Here is a 7,664-nt window from a genome sequence, read left to right on the forward strand (position 1 = left end):
GACAAGTTATGCAACACCTGCACTCTATTTCAGTTCACTGAAGATATCGTATCTTTGCTGACAAAATAACGATAGGTTATGTAGATAACCTAGTTATATTAGTATTGGCTGAGCTCCCGCTCTGAGCCTTACGAGATACTCTATATCGCCTGTGATACCTAATGTATCTCCCACGAACAAAAACACATGCACCCCACCTGTATGGGGCCCCGCCCCTTATGGTGGCACCACCCATATAATCATGACTCTGGTCATGACACACCCTTCCTCGCCAAAAACCCGTCCCAGGAAAAGATCCCTCAAGAGGGAACTCAGGGCGCGCAGAGCGGGAGCTCAGCCAATACTAATATAACTAGGTTATCTACATAACCTATCGTTATATTTCGTATGGCATCGCTCCCGCTCTGAGCCTTACGAGATAATGGGGAAGAGCGGGTGCGAGACCCGACAGATGTACCCCCTGAGGACCCGTAAGCCCACATCAAGGGGTGCGGGGAGCCCTGTCACCCCATCCTTCCTAACGAAGGGGGGGCGCAGTCAACTCCACCTGAATGCGAACAAGAGGGAGCCAGAACCCCTTGAACACACCGTACAGGCGGAACCACGTGTGACTCAACACACTGCGGCCCATACCCATACACTCCCGCTACCCGACCAAAGGACGGGAAGCAGGAAAGGCCACAGACCCCAGAACCGCCTGGGAGACAGAACCCCCGGTCATGTCCATGAGGAAAAACCTTACAAAGGAGCCCGGGGAGGACCATGAAGCTGCAGCACAGATGGCCTCCACCGAGGCCCCACCCAGGAGAGCGGCAGAGGCAGCCACCCCACGAGTGGAGTGCGCCCTGACGCCCCCAGGGGGATCCTGCCCAGCCAGCGTGTAGCAGAGGGTAACACCCTCGCACAACCAATGGGACAGGCGCTGCTCCGACAGTGCCTTACCAGCACGAGCCCCACCGTAACAGACAAAAAGCTGGTCGGTAACCCTGAAATCCTGAGTACGGCTGAGGTAAATCCCCAAGCACGGACCGGACATGACAGGTGAAGGCCCGCATCTAACTCACCAGTGTGAGGAGGAGGACGAAACGCCTGAACCACAATATCCCGGGAGCGGAAGGAACTCCGGATATTCTCAGGCACGAAAGCAGGATTAGGTCGCAGAGTGACACCGCAATCGGTCCGAAAAGACAGGCACTCTGGACGTACCGAGAGAGCACAGAGCTCACCTACGCGTTTTAGCGGAAGTGACAGCCAGAAGGAACGCGGTCCTGAAGGACAGCTGTCCCAACGGCGCCCGCTCGAGCGGCTCAAACGGGGCCAAGGACAACCGACCGAGGACCAATTGAAGATCCCAAGTCGGAGCCAAGGAGCGTCGCACCGGCTTAACGCGTCGAGCGCCAAGCAGGAAACGCTTCACAAGAGGGTGGCTGAACAAGACATCCCCTCAAACCCCTCATGATAGGAGGATATAGCTGCTGCATATACCCTCACCGTCGAAACCGACAGTCTATCAAGGAGAGACTGGAGGTAACTAAGGACAGCAACCAGGGGGCAGGAGACTGAGTCCCGGCCCCCCGCCTTACACCACACTTGGAACATACGTCATCTGCCTGCGTAAGCGCGACAGTGGAGGGAGCATGCGCATTCCAGATGGTAACACCATCAGGATCAAGAACCTGCGCCCCCAACGTACCCGTCCCAACAACTGACCTAACAGATGTATGGGGAAGAATCCCTGGCGGCACGGCATCGGTCCCAGACCTGCCTGGCCATGTCCAGACGCAATCCTCACCCGTCAGGATGAGGGCCGCCCCGCGACAGTACACCTGCACCCACATTCTCCCTGCCGGGGATGTGGGGAGCCCTTAGGCCGCGCAGATGGAGGACGCCCATAGCCAGCCGCCCGCCGCCTGGTGCAGACAGGGGGAGCGTACTCCTCCCTGTCTGTCGATACACGACACTGACGTCGTATCGTCCGTCCTGATCAACACCATTTGTGGACCAGAAGGACCGCTTTCAACACCAACACATTGAACGTAGCGCAGACCGGGCAGCATGGTTTGCCAGCTGCCCCCTACTGCGTTGGCCCGACGCATCACCAGCGAGGGAGGCGTCGGTGAAAACGCGACGTGAGACAGCGCCGTAACCGTCCTAGGACGGAACCTCCCGAGCGTGTTGACAACACGCTCCGAGATGGATGCCCATAGCCCTCCAACCGTTGACTGGGAAGAGGAATACTCTACATCCAGTCTACAGCAACCCCAGGCTGGTAGAGACCTGCCTGGTACGAGACCTGACGATCCACCTTGACCGCGAAGGACCAGAACGTCATCAGGGCAGAACACTCCGTAACCCCGGATGACGCAGAGGCCCCAGTGCGGCCTCCACGCACTTGGTGAAGATGCGGGGAGCCAGAGAAAACCGAACGGCAGCCTCTGGTACTCATACGCTAACCCTGCAAAGGAAGCGTAGGTAAGCCCTAGGATGGAAGATCGGGGATGCGCATACGCATCCTACAGGTCTATGGAGGAGAACCAGACCCCCACCTGACAGTGTTCAACAGGTAGGAGACGATCCAAAAAATGCTGAACCTTCCCATGGGACAGGTCCAGCCTGGGTCTTACACCCCTCCCTCCCGACTTCTCGGGCAGAGAACACCGGGAGGAGAACGCCACGACGATGGCTTGCTTCGTCCACAGAGATTGGATCCCGTCGACCAGAGCTGTCCCTGCTGGAGACCCCGACAACAGGGTCTGTACCAAACCTGAAAACGGGTGGGGTTGTGTAAACACAAGTCCCCGCCTCCCATTCTCTCCATCTACCTCGACATATGGTACTGCCGTAGCCATATGTGACGACACCCCCAACGCACCCGCCGTCACGTGGCGCAGGTCCGCCAGGAACTGTAGATAGTTGGCCCGGTCCCCCCCGCTGTGCGAAGACAACCCTGGAATCGTGCGAGGAGCGCGTTCCGTGTCGGAACACCTGACCCTGACACCACCCACGAGGCAATCGCACCCAAGGGGGAACCCCGACAGAAAAAGGGCCTGTCTGATACGGGGGGCTTCCGATCAAAAAAGCCCCCCCACTGAACACCCCTCCAGAACATGCTGAAGGAGTTGTTCTGCAGCCGGACATGCAAGGTGTAAGGCCCCCATGGGTTCCTACACACCGTAGCCCTGCAGTGATATCACTACCACCCCAAACCATGTGAGCTGCGACCACTTGCCAATATTCCAGGAGTGGGAGCACCAACATGATACCTGGCCTGGCGAAGGCGAGGCCGGGGAAGCCCGCACTGTGTGCCTCAAAAGGTTTCGAGCCCCCCTGCTGACAACACTTAAGTTGACAGACGTAACACCAGGCTCAACCAACACAGTTCAAGGTGTGGGAGCCGCTTGACAGCACAACATTCTCACGGACAGACCCAGGCTCAGCCATCAACTGGGTGTCAGCCCCTGTCTCCATGAGAAGCGAAGAATGGGGCCGCATACGCTTCAATGAAGGTTCGCGGCCCGCAGCCAAAGGAGAACGCTCAGAGCCCCGCTCCTGGGGATACCAGAGAGAGGATTGAACGGGGAGCGGGCTGCTCGCGGCAAAATGACGACGGAGTGGTTTACCAACACCGAAATCACCCAAAATGGCCGATCCCTCGGCCGCCAAGACTGTCGGCCTCGCGATACCCTGTCGATTCTCCAACCAGGGCACCACTGGCGGGGGAAACATGGCCGCCTGTCGAGGGCCCCGTCATCGCCGCTGACGAGGCCGTGCTCTCTCTTCTTCTGGCTGCGCGGTGTGAGGCGGTGTAGGGCCTAGGACAATACCGCCCGCGCTCCAGCAGAAGACCAAAATCCCCTGCGGAGAGGGGAACCCTGAGCGGTTATAGCTTGCGGCTGGGTCAAAGCTAATAACGTCAACATCCTCGACGGAGTGGTTTACCAACACCGTGCGCGATGTGTCGACGTCGGCCGGCCCTCAAGGCCCCTCCACCAGACACCATTTCTGTAATAGAAAAAACACCAATTCGAACACAGTTCCAATCGTTGCCAATTCCATACCGTGGCGGTACAAGCCTTAACAGCCCACCAGCCACTCGCCAGGCCGACCCATGGTGTCGGCCGGGCGGGGCATTGTTTCAATATATCAAAAACAAAGGACTGACGTTAACATGGAGCACCAGTGGTGATTGCAAACAGCACCCTCCACTGTGGTGTGGACCATGAAAAGGTTAAATGAATAAAAGAGCTAAACCACAAAAACTGTAGAATGAGCAAACCCATACACACAAAGTTTAAGGGGAGACGGACCAGACCCGTCTTCATTCAAAATATTCACAACAGAACACCAGCCCTAGTTTAGCCCATTTACCAAAAAAGGTAAACAAAGCCCCCCCCCGCACTACTCCCCCAGTATACCGATTGACCGTCAGTATGAATGGTTTGAGAGGAGAGAAAGCTGTAGCAAGACAGACCTTCTCATAGCAGAGTGACAAAATGAAACAATAGCCCCCTACACAGGGCCGCCCCAGGAGATGGGGGGCCTCGCGTCTAAAAACGCACAGGGCCTCACATTTCTCCCAAGCGGCCCTGCCCTTACACTACTGCAGCCTAACGCCAGGCAATGTGGAACCCAAGACAACAATTGCCTGTGCACAGACACGCAACATGTTTACCATGTCGGCTGGACCCATAGCCCCACTACCCGACGCCAACCCAGATGGGAACACCGTTCAACAAACCCCGCCGGAACACAAGGTAATACCTGGCTAGAACCTAGCCACGACCTACCCCGTTGTCAACCCATTTACCCGAAAAAGGTAAATAGAACTCAAAACCCCACAACAGCTACCGACTGACCTTCATTGATGAACCGGGCAAGAGGCGGGAGAGTGACAACATCTCACGGCGGAGACATTAAAACAGCATAGCAATTAGCAGTAGTGATAGCATGCGGCAGTAGCGATAGCATGTTAGCATAGCTTTAGATGTTTTAGCAGCACGCCCAAGACAGCTTGGAAACCGTTCCCTGCAGAGAACGTTCACCAAACCATCTTGCCCCTGGCGCCAACACACAACAAGGTTGTGTTAACAACACAAACCAGCATTACTAACACCAATACCCATGCCTGAAGACACAGGGCCTACCTGAGTACAAGCTGGCCCGACAGCCAGCCTTGTACAGCTGAACCTCGATGTGCAGTCATCAAACGAGGAACATCACAGGCCCGTCGTGTCGCCGAAAACATGCGTCGAAGATGCCAGGGGCCAGCAACCTCCGGTAAGCTTCCAACATTATTAATCTTCCTTAATCTTTTCATTCCGCTAGCTCGCATGGTGCATAGCATCCAGTACGCTGGGACGAAAATAGAGGAAGGGTGTGTCATGACCAGAGTCATGATTATATGGGTGGTGCCACCATAAGGGGCGGGGCCCCATACAGGTGGGGTGCATGTGTTTTTGTTCGTGGGAGATACATTAGGTATCACAGGCGATATAGAGTATCTCGTAAGGCTCAGAGCGGGAGCGATGCCATACGAAATATAACAGCATGTTATGAAGGTCAAAGGTTGTGCAAAATCTTCCAGCTTTGTCCTTGGACCATATCTTGTTCCACATATGAAATTAATAATCCATAATAAATAAGACTGTTACAGTTATTACAATATTTTGTATATTATCTATAGAACTAATCTTCAAACAGACACAAAGGCTGATTATAGCACTTTGAAATTGAAATGATATAACATGTCATGTATGTTATTTGCTATAGCAACACTGCTAGGATTAGTTTAGTGTATATTGTATACTGCGCTGAATTAACTCTTCATCAAAACGTTATAGCTAAGTGTTTTATTCACAATGGGAAATCAGATATTGCATAAAATCTGTTGTATAAAAGCAACAGAACACTAAAGGCTGTGCGTTGTAGTAAATAGAGTCGCGGCTGAGATGATGGAAATACTTTAGATGTGATGTTATTTACTCTTGTGTTCTATTGCTTAATCACTTCCTGTAGTAACATTTACAGAAACATGTTACATTATGGTTCACTGCAGATTTTGGAAAGGCCGTCACCACACCAGGGTTAACATTTTTAACCCACCTCTTCAACCTCGCGATCCCATCATAGAGCTGCATGTAAATGGTAAATGGTAAATGGCTGCATTTATATACTAGCACTTTTATCCAAAGCGCTTTACAATTTGTTCCTCACATTATACCCATTCACTCACACATTCACACACAGACGGTAATTTGGACAGTCTTTCAATGCCATTATGAATAACTAGCAATCTGTCTGTCGATGAGAGCTTTCTTATGTCTAACTATGCCTGCCATTCAAAATGCCATTCCAGCATTCGTCCCTATGAGACAGTTCTAGTCAAATTCTGCACTAATGCTAACAACAATCTCATACTGGCTCAGGCTGCATATCTTTTCTACTGTATCTAGAAGCTCATACTGGCTGCATATATTTTCTACTGTATCTAGAAGCTCATACTGGCTGCATATCTGTTCTACTGTCTATAGAAGCTCATTGATTTGTAAATGTAATATATTTTCTATAGATTTTTAGTTTTTAATGTATGTTCTGAAATCTGTATACTGGCCTGGCAAATGGTGTGTTATTGTTGTATTAATTGTGATACTGCACACGATCACGATAACCATTAAATATAAGGATCTTGAATACAAGGTGTAGTGGTTTTAGCTCTATAGTCAATACAATGACAAGATATCTGGACGGGCCTTTGTAACACTTGGCAACTCTCACTGATTTACAGTATAAACTGGTGGCAGATTATCATGGACACAAGATGGCGCTATTCACCATACAATCATTAGACTCTAGCTTGCCTTCATTTGCACCTTTCCAATGTGGTCCCAGTACACCTGGGCCCCGTTCCATGTACCGGGATAACCGAGTTAGCCGGATAACTTTAGCTGGATAACTGGGTTAGCCTGACTTTCCGATTTCATGTACCTGGATTTTCCAAATCACCATGACAACATATCCAAAAGTTTGAGCCTGGTCGAAAGCAGAGTTCAAGTTCAAGTTAGCCTGAACTATCGCCACGCCCCCGCAAAGAAGTGACAGCCCGTTTCCTGAAACTATTCCCACAGTCTACGATCTGCATTATACCATTCTGAATTACGTTTTTGTGCTCCATTCTTCCAGAGGGGGCTTTTGAAATGTAAAATAGACCCAAAATGCTGATATTAAATTCACTTTGTCCTAAATAATGCACGTTATATATACCGTGGCGACGGTGGCGCTCGCTCGTGCGATGTACACATGATGTGGTTATTTTAATTGTAACTGGGATTAAGATGTCTGATGAGATGCGCTGTTTGACGGATTTGAGAAATTGAATGAGCCGTTGACGTCACATTAATGAATGAGGATAAAGAGATAAACTTCATTCAAAACAAAGGATATTCTAAACACGGGTCTCTCGTTCATTAATGTATAAACAATGAATTTATCCCATCTGGCCCAGTGGCCCAGCGGTAGTGCTCAAGCCTCCCAATCCACCGACCGGGGTTCAAATCCCCGTGTTTCCAATATGATTTTTTTGAATATAATATTAATGATTATACGCCAAAGTAGCCTGGTTTTAAGTTAAAATATTATAAATCTACATGCATTGAGGATGTCATTCT

Source organism: Notolepis coatsorum, assembly GCF_963971535.1.
Source record: "Notolepis coatsorum genome assembly, chromosome: 2".
Taxonomy (NCBI): domain Eukaryota; kingdom Metazoa; phylum Chordata; class Actinopteri; order Aulopiformes; family Paralepididae; genus Notolepis; species Notolepis coatsorum.